The 17,488-nt window shown below is 41.8% G+C and overlaps 1 long non-coding RNA gene across 1 annotated transcript; it reads left to right on the forward strand.

Annotated features, from left to right (window-relative positions):
- Nucleotides 1-10,035: 10,035 nt before the first annotated feature.
- Nucleotides 10,036-17,121, forward strand: LOC126284830 (uncharacterized). Its single transcript, XR_007551560.1, has 2 exons — nt 10,036-10,122; nt 16,773-17,121. It is a non-coding gene; the product is annotated as an uncharacterized LOC126284830 (long non-coding RNA).
- Nucleotides 17,122-17,488: the final 367 nt, after the last annotated feature.

A 17,488-nucleotide genomic window follows, 5' to 3' on the forward strand; every position in this document is an offset into this window, starting at 1 on the left:
GGCCCTTACTTATGGTGCTTTCTTTAACCTTTTCGATTAGATCAATAACAGGCTGGTCTTTTCCTACTTTTTTCAGATTCTCATCTTGGTTGTTTCTACAATTTTTTAAATTCCTCTTTAAAATGCTGCTTCCTTTTTCTATTTCTATTAGCCTTTTTAACAACCTCTGGGCTGTACTCATAATTTGCAATCTGCTGTTTCATACTTTTGTATTTTGCAAACATTTAATATGAATAAAAAGCATTAATGATTTAATTTTAACATTCAACATTTTGCGATTGAAGTTCAGCTTTTTATATTTTATGTTTATGTTTAATATTTAGCCTTCAGCATCTATTTATGCTTAAAAATTATATTTAACGATTACCTTTGTGGTTAGTTTTTTAACAATTTTTAGTCTTATATCTGTGCTTACCATTATTAATTTTTCTGTCATATCTGTTGTAACAAAATGTAATTAACTTTTTTCCTGCATTTACGATGCATTTCTTTCAAAATCATCAAATTTTAAATGGCCACTGACAGATTCAAGATAAATAAGATTTAAATTGGTATCATCTTTTCTAAAATTATTTAAAAAATTTATATTACTTCTTACTAATTGTTTTGGTATCTTCAAGTATGTCTGGGCTAAATAGAAACACTCTGTTTCCTTGTGTCTTCCTCTGGTATAATATTCTCTAACTACTTCCTTACTTTTGAGAGTCAAGTCATCGAATGCCGCAACTGAATTATTTTGACATTCATGCAATGGTATAATTTTATCATTATTTTCGATAAATTGCTAGAACATAATAGCAAATCATTCATGTTGTTTCCATATCCATTTGGGCCTATTATGGAACATCAAATAGAGCTAAGCAAGATCTTGCCATGCTTATTTTTCGATTTCTTCCCTGCAGCTCTTGTTTTTGTATCCCAATCAGTTTTATTCATTTAATATCAGTTTTATTAATATTAATGAGTCATCTATTTAATTAAGTGATAAGTCACCTGTTTTGAAAAACAGATTGACAGTACCTATAAGAAACTGCTATGGTAATGTTCCAGTAGTCGACTTTTATGCTATGTTTTTAATGTAAAATGTCATATATTCCAACTTTTGATATGATACTTAGTAATAACTGTAACAGACGAAACTGGTGTTTGACTAACTTCTTTTGTTTGACAGTAGTTTTTAGAAATTACTTAACATGTATTATATTTATTACATGAATAAAATTGAGAGGTATCAGTTTTATCCCTGTGAATGAGGAAACAGGTGTGGTCAACTGTTCCACCACCATGCTAGCATTTGCAGTAGCACACTCAGAAGATAAATGGGCAGGTGCTTATTTGAGATGTTCCAAGTAATGCATGAAACGCGTGGTGCTCACTACAGTCTTCATCGTCCCCTGGTGGCTGACACCTCCAGTAGGCAGCACTGGTGGCGGCACATCTAGAAAATTGTGTGGCACTACTGACTTCAAATTAAGTGCCTCAGTGTTATTTCTACATTTAAGTTTCCTGTGTTATTCGTCAAAAATATTTAATAATGTTTTCAATGCTAAAACCCAACAGTGGTTTGATCTTTGTATCCACTTTGAGCAAGGTACAATAAACGCCCAAATTAGGTGCCGCAGTGGTATTTCCACGTCCAAAAGTCTGTATTATTTATGAAAAGCTCGTCCTAATTTGGATAAAACAGATAAATCAATGGCCAGACGCCGGTGATCAGGGCGCTGCGTAAGCATTGTCAGAGCTTGCCTTCCCGGTACTGGAAGTTAAGCAAGGCAGGACACACTGCTTGTCTAACACTGTATAAGAATTTTTCTAGAAGAGAGCAACGAGAATTTTAATTTTCCTTTTGTTCCCTGCTTAGTAATAAAGTTAAGACGTTACCCATTCTTTTCTATGTAAAATGGCAACCTTTCCACTTACACTAAGATGACAATTGTCATGCGGTACCAACTTATTTCGTGTCGGACCATCTTTTGCCCCCGCATAATGCAGAAACTCGATGTGGTATGGGCTGAATAAGACTCTGGAAGACTCCTGATGAAATGCTGAATCACGTTGCCTCTATAGCCGTCCGCAATTGCGAAAGTGCTGCTGGTCCCGGATTTTGTACACGGACTGACCTCTCGATTATGTACCGCAAATGATTAATGGAATTCATGTCGGGCGATCTGGAGAGGGGGTGAAATCATTCACTTGGATTGTCCAGAACGTTCTTCAAACCATTTACGGCCCAGTGACTTGGCGTATTATCATCCATAAAATTTCCATTGTTGTTTCGGAACATGAGATAAATGAATGGCTGCAGGTGGCGTACAGGTAGTCGAATATAACCATTTACCGTCAATGACGCATGTAACCACAGCCCACAGCATTATGGACGCTGTGAATCTAGGAATGCTGGATTCCCCAATAATTTCCGAAATTGAATGTCCCATGCCTCTAGATCCTACTCCCGCGTTCAAAGTCTGTTAATTCCCATCTTGTCGCCGTGATCACATCGGAAACCTTTTCACCTGTATCACCTAACTACAAATGACAGCTCCGACTATGCACCGCTCGCGACACTGCAGCCATCGGTGTACATGAATATACGTTATACCCTGACTTTTGGCACCTCATTGTATTCTAGCAGAATTTCTGTATAGATCTTTAAGTTAAGCTCTTTAACAAATGAATTACCATTAAATGTAATTATTCCATCAGTTTTAAACTCTATAAATGCTTTTTCTGTTGCTAGATGCACAGTTTTGAGAACACTACATTCAGATACGATGTAACCCTCTCATTAAGCAGATCCACACGTGATGGAAAGTTATAGACTTTTTTTTCGTACACGCTTTAGTACTGTAAACGTTCTTCGATCCATCATTTTGTACGAGTAGTCTAACTTATTACCGCTTTTCATTGGTATATACAGTAAATTCTGATATTTTATGCCAAGCACAGTCGTATCCAGATTCTTCTTTATACTAAGTCCAAAGTTATTTTGTATGCCTAGCTTACACAGATGCAATGGATTGTTCTTTTTAACAGCAAATTCTACTCTGTGTGAACTGTATTCGAGAAACACTCCAGTTTCAAGTTTTTTATCCTGATGTCTTCCATGTCCGATTTTCTTCCGCATATACATGAGAAATGAACTCGCTTAAAGAAGTAATATCTCTAAAAGGGGATGGTTTAGGTCAATTCAATAGATTTATTCTTTTTCTTAAGATCTGTGGAATAACATTATCCATGGAAACTAGTCTGAATTTGGCCTTACCTACATCTGACAGTACTACAAATGAAATCTTCTGGATTGAGAAATCGTATTTCTTCAGCTTTAGAGTAACACTTACGTTGCTCTTGTGGGAGAATCGGGGCTAATTAGTCAGTAAGAAAGCAGCCGCCGGCCAAGACAGAACAACAGGAAAGTAACCGATTTTATTGCATTTTACGAGTTCCTACTCAGGAGCGAATTATTTAGTCTCACTTGTGTGCTTCGGTAGTAAACTTTATGAATATCTGTTTCTTAACCTAATCTCTTAGGAACGATTTCGCGTTTTCGACAGTAGAGTTTAGTAGTATGTGTCGATAGTTCTTTGTTTGTATTTTAGTTTCCCACGGCCTTTAGTGTGGATAGTGACTGTGATTGCTGTGTGCGGATGCGAGCCGAGCTGGTGACACTTCCCTCTCAGTTCCAGGTTGTCTTGGTTTCGGTTTCACAGCTTGAGGCTGTCACTCCTGTGGCGTCACTCCTGTGGACCACCCATGCGGATCCAACGGACACCCAGCACCACCCCCAAGGCGCCTGATCGGTCCGCACCGGCGACCAGATCACTTTTTGCTTGCATTGAGGTTGATCCCTCATCTGTGGTCGACTGGGAGGTTGCCTTGGGGAGTGGCAGACGGCAAAAGACAGGTTCCAGGTACTGTCAGCACCTGACACTGTCTCTCAGTCAGGAGTAGTCGTTTGTCCTGTTTTGGAGGAAACCTCTCAGCCTGCACGATCGTGGCAATCACAGGAGGTGGAATTATTGGTAGTTGGGAGCTCCAATGTTAGGTGCATTATGGGGCCCCTAAGGAACGTGGCTGCTAAGGAGAGAAAAAGCCAGTGTGCATCCTGTGTGCATACTGGCTGGAGCTATTCCAGCCATCGAATGGGACCTTCCAGATGCCATGAAGAGCACAGAGTGCAGCCAACTGCAGGTGGTCGCTCAGGTGGGTATCAGTGATATGTGTCGCTTCAGATCAGAAGGGATTTTCTCTGCTTTCGAGCAGTTATCAGAGGTGCAAAAAGCTACCAGACTTCCTTGCCCAATGAAAGCAGAGTTCACCATTTGCATCATAGTCGATAGGACATATTGCGCGCCTCTGGTACAGAGCCCAGTGGAAGGTCTGAATCAGAGCCTTAGACGGTTCTGCGACCATATAGGCAACTGATTCCTCGACTTGCGCAATAGGGTGGTGGCGTTTCGGTGTCCGCTAAATAGGTCAGGAGTCCGTTGCATGCAGGAGACTGTGTGGCACGGAGTGGTCAGTTTTTTAGATTAGATGGTCTCGGGAAAACACAAAAAGGGCTTCAGTCTCAAAGAGTGCAGGTTGAACACAGGAAAAACGTACTTACGGGAACCATTGGTATAACAGTTGTAAATTGTCGTAGCTGTGTTGGGAAAGTGCCAGAGCTCCAAGCGCTAATAGAAAGCGCTGATCCTCAAATCGTATTCACACGGAAAGCTAGCTAGAGCCGGAGATATGTTCACCGGAAATTTTTGGGGAGGACCTAACGGTGTTGTGAAAGGGTAGGCTAAATACAGTAGCAGGTGGCATATTTGTTGCTGATAGAAGCAGTTTATCTTGTACCGAAATTGAAGTAGATAGTTCGTGTGAGTTAGTATGGATCGAGGTCACTCCTGGCAACTGGAATAACATAACAATTGGAGCGTTTTATCGGCCTCCCAACTCAGATGATACAATTGCTGAAAGGTTCAAAGGAAACTTGAATCAACTTTAAAACATGTACCCAACGCATACAATTACATTTGGTGGTGACTGCAATTCACCTTCGATACGGTGGCGAAAATACATGTTTAAATCCGGAGGCATGGTTGAAATGGCTCAGAGGTCATCAGTCCCCTAGAACTTAGAACTACTTAAATCTAACTAAGCCAAGGACATCACACACATCCATTCCCGAGGCAGGATTCGAACCTGCGACCGTAGCGGAAGCGCGGTTCCAGACTGAAGCGCCTAGAACCATAGGCCACCGCGGCCGGCTCCGGAGGCATGCATAAAACATCATCCTAAATTGTGCTAAACTCATTCTCTGAAAATTATTTCGATCAGTTACTTCATGAGCCCATGGCAATAGTAAAGCGTTGTGGAAACACACTTGACCCCTTAGCAACAAATAATCCTGAGCTAATAATGAGCATCACGATGGATACAGGAATTAATGAACACGGAGTTGTCGTATAAAGACAGGGTATAGTAACTCCCAAATCCTCCAAAAATAAACGAAAAATATATCTTTTAAAAAAGGAGATAAAAATTCGTTTGATACTATCCTGAGAGACGCTCTTGACTCCTTCTAAATGAACAGTGTAACTGTAGACCAGATGTGGTTTGAATTTAAAGAAATAGTATCAACAGTAATCGAGAGATTTATACCAAATAAATTAATGAGGATGGAGCTGATCCCCACCCCGTACACAAAATGGGTCAGAAGACTGTTGGAAAAGCAACGAAAAAAGCATGCCAGATTTAAAAGAACGTAAAATCCCCAAGATTTTATATTTTACAGAAGCTCGAAATTTAGCACGTACTTGAATGCGAGATGCTTATAATAGTTTCCGCAACAAAACCTTGTCTGGAAACCTGGTTGAAAATCTAATAAGATTCTGGTGATATCTAAAGTATGCTAGCGGCAAGACACAGTCAATGCCTTCTCTGCGTGATAGCAATGGAAGTACTATCGATGGCAGTTATTGAAGTAGAGTTGCTAAACACAGCCTTACGAAATCCCTTTATCAAAGAGGACGAAGTAAACATCGCAGAATTCGAATCAAGAACAGTAGCCGACATTAGTAAGTTAGAAGATGATATCCTCTGAGTAGTGTAACTATTTACATCACTTAATAAAAGCATGTCTTCCAATCGAGACTACATACCAATTAGGTTGCTTTCAGAGTACTCTGACGCAATAGCTCCAGCCTTTCCAGTCATATAAAGCCACTCACTCGACGAGAGACCGATACCCAAAGTTTGGAAAATTGCGTATGTCACACCAGTATTCAAATACCTAGATAATTAACAGCGATATGCACCAGCCTTTGGAACATATGTTGCTTCGAACAGAACGACCTACTGACGCTCAGTCAATACGGATTTAGGAAACATTATTCTTATGAAACACAACTAGTTCTTTACTCACACGAAGTCGAGAAGGTATTTCTAATTGATTCCATATTTTTAGATTTCCAGAAAGCTTTCGAGACCGAACTTCACAAGCTGCTTGTAATCAACTTGAGCGCTTATGGAATATCGTCTCAGTTACGCGACTGGATTCGTCGGTTTCTGTAAGAGCGGACACAATTCGTAGTAATTGACGGGAAGTCATCGAGTAAAGCAAAAGTAATTTCAGGCGTTCATAAAGGTAGTGCTATAGACCCTCAGCTGTTCCTTAGGAGACAATCTCAGCAGCGGTCTTAGGTTGTTTCTAGATGACGCTGTCGTTTACCGCCTAGTAAAATCGTCAAAAGATAAAAATAAAATGCAAAATCATATAGAAGTAATATCTGTATGGTGCAAAAATTGTCAACTGATCCTAAATAAAGAAAAGTGTGAGGTCATCCACATGAGCGCTAAAAGGAGTCCATTAAGCTTAGGTTACACGCTAAATCAGTCAAAGCTCAAGGCTTTAAATTCAACTAAATACTTAAGAATTACAAATACGAACAACTTAAATTAGAAGGAACACGTAGAAAATGTTGGAATGGCGAACAAAAAACTGTGCCTAATCGGCATAACACTTAGAAGATGCAACAGATCTACTAAAGTGACTGCCTACACTATGCTTGTCTGTCCGCTTTTGGAGTATGATGTGTGATCCTTACCAGATAAGGTTAACGGAGCACGCCGATAAAGTTCAATGAAGCGCACCACGTTTTGTATTGTCGAGAAATAGGGGAGACACATTCCGGTTCTGATACAGGATTTGGGATGGACACCATTGAAACAAATGCGTTTCTAGTTGCGGCGGGATCTTCTCACGAAATCACCAACTTTTTCCTCCGAATGCGAAAATATTTTGTTTACACCGACCTACATAGGGAGAAACAATCATAATAAAATAAGAAATATCAGAGCTCAGACGGAGAGATACAGATGTTCGTTTTCTTCCGCTCGCTGCTCGAGAGTGCAGTAAAGGGAGATTACTGTGAAGGTGTTTCGATGAGCCCTCTGATTTTTAGAATACCCAAATAAATGTAGATGTAGTCGTGATCAGTTTCACCCACTTTAGAGGAAATAATTAAAACTACATGCAAACAGAATATAGTTTATAATCTTTTTTCAGTCTTGATTTTCTGGAAAGTTTAATCGTACACCAGCTGGCCTGTGTACTTGTCTGACGAGAAGTCTTTTTCATCCCGTCATCAAATTTCGTTGTCTAACCTCCCACGGTCTTTCCTGCCGAATGCTAGTTTTATTTTACTTGCTGATGACGTCCTCGAGAATATTCCCCACCAGGACATTCGACTCTGGGAATATTTTACCTCCAAAAGATTTTAAGCAACATGTTACCACCATCTTTTCCGTTTTTCTCTTTCTCTTTTCCCCTTTTTTTCAGTCGTACAAATGGTTCAAATGGCTCTGTGCGCTATGGGACTTGACATCTGAGGTCATCAGTCCTCTAGACTTAGAACTACTTAAACTTAACTAACCTAAGGACATCACACATATTCATGCCCGAATCGGGATTCGAACCTGCGACCGTAGCAGCAGCGCGGTTCCAAACTGAAGCGCCTAGTACCGCTCGATCACAGAGGCCGGCGCCGTTCGCGGTTCCACCACAGCAAGGCAATGTTGGTTCATGTTTCACGAACAGATTTATCGATCGCCCAGACTATTGCTCCTGCAACTACCGAAATGCAGCTGCCCGTCTTGAGAAACCACAGTTTTGTCTGGCTCTCAACAGATATCCCTCCGCTGTAGTTGCATCTGCTGTATGACTACTGATACAGTAGAGGGGATGGGAATAGATCAATACCCTGCTATGTATATCACAGATCTGCATCGGCCAGTTTTGCACGATCTAGAACCTAACACAATCGCCGACGTATTTCAGTCGGTGAAAATGTATATATCGTATGGCCTTGTTGGCTGGGATATCCCCACGAAGTCGGTTCAGTTGCCTGTCAAAAAGGCGGTCGCTTTTAACGCACACTGTGCGGATATGTGAGAGTTGTCCCGTGAGTATATTCAATGAGTATAGCTGAGCGGACCATAGCCTAATCCTCTCGAATGCCACTAAAGGAACCGCTGGGCTCAACTCCCTATTAGGCGAATGTATTACCATCCACACCGTCACATACCCTCACTTATGTGACACAACAGAGAAAATGCTGTAACCTGAAGGAAGGAATTGAAAAATTTATACTAACACCAAAAGCTAGGTTTCCTGCTTACTACGGAGAAGCGCTCTCAGTTGCACCTCACTGGTTCTCCATGTATGACAGCTGCGCGGACTAAACCACTACGTTTCCCGCCCCAATACAAATTGGAGTTCACGCCTTATATTATTGCTATTCCTTTTCTAAACTCGCACCAGTATTTCAGAGGCTCTCCAATATTGGGATAGTACCTTAGCAGTGCACGATCCTACATGTACCTCAGGCATATGAGATATACACTATGTGATCAGACTATCCGTACACCTGACTGGAAATAACTTACAAGTTGGAAGCGCCCTCCATCCATAATATTGGAATTCAATATGGTGTTGTCTCACCCTTAGCTTCCACTCTCGCAGGCTTACGTTCAATTAGGTGCTGGAAGATTTCTTGGGGAAGGATAGCTCCTTTTTCACGAAGTGCTGCACTGAGGAGAGGTTTGGCGCGAAGTCGGCGTTCCAAAACTTCCCAAGGGTGTTCTGTAGGATTCAGGTCAGGTCTCTGTGCAGACCAGTCCATTACAGGGATCTTATTGTCTTGTAACCACTCCGCCATAGGCCGTGCTTTATGAACAGGTGCTCGATCGTGTTGAAAGCTGCAATCGCCATCCCCGAATTCCTCTTCAATAGAGGTGAGCAAGAAGGTGCTTAAAAGATCATTGTAGGCCTGTGTTATAATACTACCATGCAAAACAAGAAGGGGTGCAAGCCCCCTCCATGAAAATTACGAGCACCGCCTCCGAATTTTATTGTTGGCACTACACAATCTCGCAGGTGACATTCACCGGGCATTAGCCATGACCACACCCTGCCACCGGATCGCCACATTGTGTACTGAGATTCGTCACTCCACACATCGTTTTTCCAATGTTTAATCATCCAATGTTAACGCTCCTTACACCAAGCGAGGCGTCGTTTGGCATTTACCGGCGTTAGGTGTGGCTTGTGAGTAGCCGCTCGACCATGTTATACAAGTGCGTCCACCTAGCCAGAAGGATACCTAACGTTGGTATAAATTTAAATTCATTGCTTCAGTCTGTATATCAATATAGCTAAGGAACATCACCTGTACATGATTAGCACAACAGAATTTGGTGAACAGAAATTTACTTCACCATCTCTATCCCACTTGTCTGCCAAATACTGGCAGTGACAATTTCATCCATCACCAAGAGTCGAATCGGCTTTTCTCCGAGTCGAACGCCACTGCACAGATGTGCGTTAGCGACCTCAGCTGTCATTTCGTCTTTCTGCGCAATACACATTTCCGGCGTCTTAAGAAAATGTGTTGATCGATGCAGGCAGGTGCAACAGCAGGCCTCACGCGATATTTGCTTCTCTCTTCCGCTTCGCGGAGCACGCAGTCGTCGCTAGTGCATCGTGTATATAAGGGACGACGAGACGCCAGAGCTGCATCAGTCGTCATGCCATCCTCCACCAAGTCTCTCCTGTTCCTCTGCCTGGCTCTCGTGGTAAGTGCGACTGCGTTTCCATCTTCTCTTCACATTGGCGATAGCATATGACTCGGTATGCACCAACACTTATCAAGGTTTGGTCATTTGGGGTGTCTCAAATGAAATCTGGATCTAAGTTGAGGCTTTATGGGCAGTGAAGACGCAACGTGACAACTTGGATGTAGTGTCGTCGACAGATGTGAAAGTAACATCAAGCGTTCCGGGTGGTGCAAAAATTGGCAGCTTCTTGTAAAATGTCTAGAAATGTGAAACAGAAGACTTCTCAAATCGCAGAAACGTATTATGTTTCATCTTCTAGTGCTTGTCCATTCCGTATGTTGATAACCTTTCTTGGCTATATTACTTATGCTTGTAAGAAAATGTTCCTGACTCTGACTTCTTTAATACGGACTTAAATTTCTTGCTAACCATCCCATTGGTTGTTAATATTAGTTCCCAGATATGCCATTTTTGTCTACTTTTGCCGTAAGTTTACCACAAATATTTAGATTACAGTTTGGCATATCTTTATTGGTGACGACCATTAGTTTTATTTTATTTATGTTCAGTTCTAGGCTATAACGCTCAGTACTTTCCTTGATTGAGGAGACAAGACGTTGGAGAATATTTAAGGTGTCAGCCATTGCAGTGTAGTCGATATTGTTCAGCTACGCTCCATAAAGACGATTCCTCCTTCCACATTTTCAAGGGTTTCCTTGAAGTAATATTCCGAATAGAGATTAGACATCAGTGGCAATATAATACAGCCGAGTCTCTTTCCTTGGCAGACCTTTAATATGCCTGCTTTCTCTTTTTCTAATCTCACAGCAGTTCGTTGATTCCAATAGAGGTTAATTATGTATCATCTATCCCACTGCTTGTTAGTACCTCACTCACCTCAAAATGTTGTTCTCTATCAAATGCCTTCTGATAATAAAAAGGTTTAGATGTCACAATATATATCTACACCTCTAGAATAAGACCTGAATGCAGAAGAAACCTCTTCCTTACCGGCAGTATTTCTGAAGACACGCTGTGTAGGTGCAATTCCTTCTTCACAAACATTTTAGATTCTTTTGCGAATAATACACTCCTGGAAATGGAAAAAAGAACACATTGACACCGGTGTGTCAGACCCACCGTACTTGCTCCGGACACTGCGAGAGGGCTGTACAAGCAATGATCACACGCACGGCACAGCGGACACGTGCCCGTCGACCTGGGACCGGACCGCAGCGACGCACGGATGCACGCCAAGACCGTAGGATCCTACGCAGTGCCGTAGGGGACCGCACCGCCACTTCCCAGCAAATTAGGGACACTGTTGCTCCTGGGGTATCGGCGAGGACCATTCGCAACCGTCTCCATGAAGCTGGGCTACGGTCCCGCACGCCGTTAGGCCGTCTTCCGCTCACGCCCCAACATCGTGCAGCCCGCCTCCAGTGGTGTCGCGACAGGCGTGAATGGAGGGACGAATGGAGACGTGTCGTCTTCAGCGATGAGAGTCGCTTCTGCCTTGGTGCCAATGATGGTCGTATGCGTGTTTGGCGCCGTGCAGGTGAGCGCCACAATCAGGACTGCATACGACCGAGGCACACAGGGCCAACAGCCGGCATCATGGTGTTGGGAGCGATCTCCTACACTGGCCGTACACCTCTGGTGATCGTCGAGGGGACACTGAATAGTGCACGGTACATCCAAACCGTCATCGAACCCATCGTTCTACCATTCCTAGACCGGCAAGGGAACTTGCTGTTCCAACAGGACAATGCACGTCCGCATGTATCCCGTGCCACCCAACGTGCTCTAGAAGTTGTAAGTCAACTACCCTGGCCAGCAAGATCTCCGGATCTGTCCCCCATTGAGCATGTTTGGAACTGGATGAAGCGTCGTCTCACGCGGTCTGCACGTCCAGCACGAACGCTGGTCCAACTGAGGCGCCAGGTGGAAATGGCATGGCAAGCCGTTCCACAGGACTACATGCAGCATCTCTACGATCGTCTCCATGGGAGAATAGCAGCCTGCATTGCTGCGAAAGGTGGATATACACTGTACTAGTGCCGACATTGTGCATGCTCTGTTGCCTGTGTCTATGTGCCTGTGGTTCTGTCAGTGTGATCATGTGATGTATCTGACCCCAGGAATGTGTCAATAAAGTTTCCCCTTCCTGGGACAATGAATTCACGGTGTTCTTATTTCAATTTCCAGGAGTGTATTTAGAAATATTTTTAGGTGATAGCTTATCAGACTTATTATTTAAAATTATTGTTTTTTTAGCTCCTCGTTTCCAAGCAACTTTACAATCTCTCATTGAAGCCATCCTTCGTGAATGTCTAGCACATGCATGTCCGTCTTATTTAGATTTCTGATGTGTTAGTTTGCCCAGATGCGAAAAGGAATCTTTGCAGCTCTGTGATTTAGAAACACACTTACATCTCTCGAGCGAGCAGCGATATTAAAACACTAATGAGTATGCTGAATCGTAACGACTTTCCAGAGCATGCAAAATCAGGGTTCACTAATGCCGAAGAAAATGCTGTTTATGAAGCTTAATATGAAGCTACCTGTAGACACCCTAACACACCGGTGGTGGACGCTGTCTAACTTCTTGGGGAGAGTTGATCCACAGATCCTACTCCCTCAGACGAGCCAGCATCAAACATAGGTTTTACAAAACAGTAAAAGGTACAACATGTCTTCACCTGTATACACCTACTGAGATATATCAGAATGTTTTGAGCATTAAAGGTTCTCATTTTGAGATATTTTACGTGTCGTAAACAAGTCAGCTGATCGTCCAATTTGAGGTCGAAAAATCTTATTGTTTCTTTTAAGCTGAGAACGGCATCCATCAATACTAATTTTGAAGTCTATCTTCACATAACGCACATAGTTTTCTGAGGGGAGATTGTAAAACCTACGGCTTCCGTCTACACATTCGACTTCCTCAACGCCATTTGTATTTCATGTGCTGCGATTGATAAATTGGGCACGAACTGCTAATGGTTTCACATATACTGGTTATCTGAGCTATGTGTCCCACTAGAGATAGTACTAGTCAAATCTTGAAAACAAACTTGTAGAAACGTTTGTCCGGAAGCCAATAACTATTGAGATACGGGTCTCATTATGTTCATCTGCGTGATGACATCCGTCATCCCTCTTTCTTAAAGAGCCACCAACTCTTGTAAATACGGGTTGCTGCCGTCATAGTTGGTTACATGCATGGCACACACACTCCTGTTAGGTATGAGCCTACTCGGTGTCATGGAATAACACTTTGGCTTTAAGTGTCCGCACAGGCAGAAGTGATTAAGCACATGTCACTGTGGTTGCTCGACCAATCAGTCTCTCATTCAACGTTTATGTTAGTCACCGTCGTAGTATAGATAATAGGGAGGTGACCTCGCTTACGTAAATTACATTCCTTGTCTTTCTACGAGGGTGGCGTTGTCCAGTGTTGCGGGTAATTTTTCGTTCGACAGATAATGATAAACAGTATGTGTTAATTTGGACAGTGAAATGAATGGCCCTACTAGTGCGTCACTCACAATCCCCATCCAAGAAACTATACTAAATCTATGCTTATGTCTTGCTTTCATGAGCAATCGACAGTTTGCATCTGTCCACACATGTTTATTTTATTATCACACTGTGTGTGAATCGCATTTCATTCGTTAGTAAAGTGCAGTTTGTACACAGAGGATGTTCAGCGATCCATCTTAGAACCCATCTATAATTTGAGGTGGTGGTCTTTTGGTACGAAGGCTTCAAAACACGGTAAGTAATTATGATTTCGTGTGCAAACCCTTCGAATACACGTGACTTTGGCGATTTGTGAGTCACTAATTCAACCCAGTTATCCAGACGGAGAAAGGAAAGTACAATTTAACATAGTGTCCGAAACACATGTCGTTCCTCGTGATTCTTTACATAACACAGAGGTGAAGGATAGATCAAACAAATTGAAAATTTCCGGCCGGGATTTAGTCTCGCAAAGTCTCGATTTTCAGGCACGTACTTTACTGCTACACCGCAGGGCTCTATGTGATTTCGACAAAGTAACAGCTCGTGTAGAACTGAACTAACAAGAGCGTGGTTTATGCCCTCAGCAGTTTCAGTTCTTGGCAAACTGCTTCTGGATTGTCTCCTCTTCGATACATTCGTCCCTCTCTACACCTTGGGTAGACTGCACGAGACCTCTTATTTTCTTATCCCGAGTCGTCCCTTTATATGGAAGTCTTTATAACATCCTCCTGAACATTCATTTCAGTTGCAGTATGTCAAAGTACGTGTAGTTCGCCGTGCACTGCATATATCTGAGGATTAACGCAGGTGGCTAAACCATACCAAAATACCACGTTTATTACTTCCTGCATGAAATAATAGAACTTCAATTCACTATTTGCATTGTTCACACGGAATAACCAATTTCCTTCTGGTGTCAGCAATACCTCAAAACGATATATACGGAATGGACGACGTAGAAGACAGTTGGAAGTGTCTTCTGTGACAACAGCATCCATAGAAGACTAAGTACAGATACTAAAGACGAAGGCAGCTTACACATCTCTATACTGACCTTTCTGAACGCATGTAAAATGGTCCTTACCTCACTAAACAATTGTTCCCTTACTAATATATATAGAACGTTTTTTTTCTAGCATTAATAACTACCGTGTCCTGTTGACAAATACGATACTCTTTTTTAAACACGTTATCTAACTAGCAGCATACTGAGATATGACAATGTGCATTTACATCTGTTCTCTGCAAAGCAGTGACACTCTCGCGTTTGTCTAACAAATACGTGACCAACAGTAATATAGTTCGTTTATACGTTCAACACAGGTGAAAACCGATGAATACTATTCTAGATGATTCTCTCGTGGATTTTATAAGCAATTCCATTTGTAGAGTCATAGCATTTTCCAAGTACTATATCAATGAATCCAAGTCTGTGACTTAATTTAACTATGATTGATCCTATGTGATCATTCCATTTCACATCTCTACAAAAATGTTACCTCCCCCTCCCTCCCTCCCTCCACCGAGTTATATGTATGAGTTAAATGATTCCAGCTGTGGCTCATTTCCATTTTTGGAAATTTACAGGGTTTTTCCAACCTTTGCACTACTTTGCTACCTTGTAAGAATTGACAGAGTATTTGGTCAGCTTCTTTGTGCAGTCATTTACTATAATGGTATCATCTGCGCGAAGTCCTAGATGATTATGTACATTGTCTGCTAGATCATTGACACACGATAGACAGCAATGGTCCCAACACAATTTCCTGCAGCAATCGTGAGGATACTTACACAACTCTCGGTGGCCTCTGTAGAAGATAACATGCTGCATCTTCCCTCACAAGTACTCAATCAGTGTACAAACTGTATTTGCTACTACATCACGTGGTACTTTCGTCAATAAGCGTTGGTGTGGTATTGAGTCAAATACTTTTCCGAAGTAACGAGATGTGTAATCTAGCTGATTCCTTATATCGATTCAATATAAAAAGAAAATTTAGAGTGATCGGTTCCATTCTCTATCTGTTCCTACTGCACTGAGACTAATTTTGTATCGTCAGTTTCTGAATGACTTTATTTGGCTCACCACGAAATCCTCTTCTATGCCAACCTGTTGATGTCAGAGTTGCACAGGCAGCAACGCAACGTCTTCAGTAATTTGTTGGATATATACCAATCTTTGTCTTGTCCTATAGTTTTTATCCTGTACATATCCTAAGTGCCATGGAAATTATTTCTTTATGCCTTAACACTTGACCAGTCATCGTGTCCTTACTTCTTGTCAGTGTTTTCCACGTATTTCTCTCTTCGACGATTCTGCAGAGACTCTCCTCATTTCTCACCTTATCAGTCCAACTAATTTTCAACATACTTCTACAATCCCACATTTCAGACACTTCGATTCTGTTTTTCTTCAGTTTCTCCCACAGTCACTTCCATACAGTGCTGTAATCCGGATATGCATTCTTACAAATTTCTTCCTAAAAATAAGATCGATTGTTTACAGTGATAGACTTCTTTGGGCGAGGAATGCCCTCTCTGCCTGTGCTAGCCTGCTTTCTATATTTTTCATGCTTCTTCCATTATGTGTTGTGCTTCCAAGGTCAGGATTACTTGACATCTACCTCCTAGTCCGCAATTTTGATGTAAACGTATTGGAACTTCACTTCTCCTGCTCCTCAGAACTTTCGCTTCTCTTAGTTTCACTCATAGTGCATATCCATGCTTGGAAGACATGTTTCTGTTCAACACGCCTTGTAATTCCTTCTCACTTTCACGAATAATACCAATATCATTACTGAATCTCATCAATGATATGCTTTCATCTTGAATTTTAATCCCATTATGGAACATTCATTTTATAACCACGACTGGTTTTTCCGTTTATACATTGGCAGGGGTGGAAGTCTGCAACTCTGTCTTAAAACCTTTAAAATCCAAGTGCTTATTAATTTTTCCTCTTTGATCGTTGTACAAATTATCTGTTTTTTTCTGACTTACATCTACACCTTTGTACATTGTCGAACTCTTTTTCTAGATATATAATATGGTCACATGTAGAATTTTCTTAAGACATGGTGACCGGAAAGTGAGTTGATGGTTGCGTCAGTTTGGAAAGCATCTTGTCGCTTCGTCCGCAGGTCGTGGCCGCGATGGCGCAGGAACCTGCAGGCGTACCAGATGTCGCTGGCGGAGATGCCGCCAGCAACCAGGAGCCGGTGCAGCCGGTGGTGGGCGACGGAGCTGCTGGGGACCAGGCGCTGCAAGACCGCTGGGGGGCGTCCATTTCCTTCCACACTGGCTGAGCGGACTGCTGACACATTCCAGAAATAGGGAGCTCTACTTTGTTATCAACGTTTCTTTCTTTAGGGATTAGACATTTAAAATACTTTTCCTGTTTATATATCAAGAGCTTCCTTTTCATTTTTCAAAACTATAAACGAAAATGTATTACAAAAGAATAAATAAATTTTAGAATTCAAAAAAGCATTACTGACTTCGTTTAGTTACTAAATATTTTACCAGTTTAACTGTTATCCTTAGAGAAAAATTCTGGAATAATGTTGCCCACACAAGTTTATTTATTTTCTGGTTTCCGTCTTGTCTCTCACCTAGCAATAAAAAAGACTGTATATGCCCTGAGCATTCACTGATGGGGATAGAAAATTTTATACCATGACGCACCAGTTTGACATCTGTACAATGGCAATGGAAATGTCTGCGTTCGCGTCTCCGAAATTTCTGCACCAATTGCTTAGAAATTTTTACACAACATTGCATTGGATCAGGAGCGTGTTTTTTTATACCTACTGGGGAGTCATATGGTACATAACTACATATATAATAACAAAGGGGA

The sequence above is a fragment of the Schistocerca gregaria genome, chromosome 8 (genome assembly GCF_023897955.1).
Source record: "Schistocerca gregaria isolate iqSchGreg1 chromosome 8, iqSchGreg1.2, whole genome shotgun sequence".
NCBI lineage: Eukaryota > Metazoa > Arthropoda > Insecta > Orthoptera > Acrididae > Schistocerca > Schistocerca gregaria.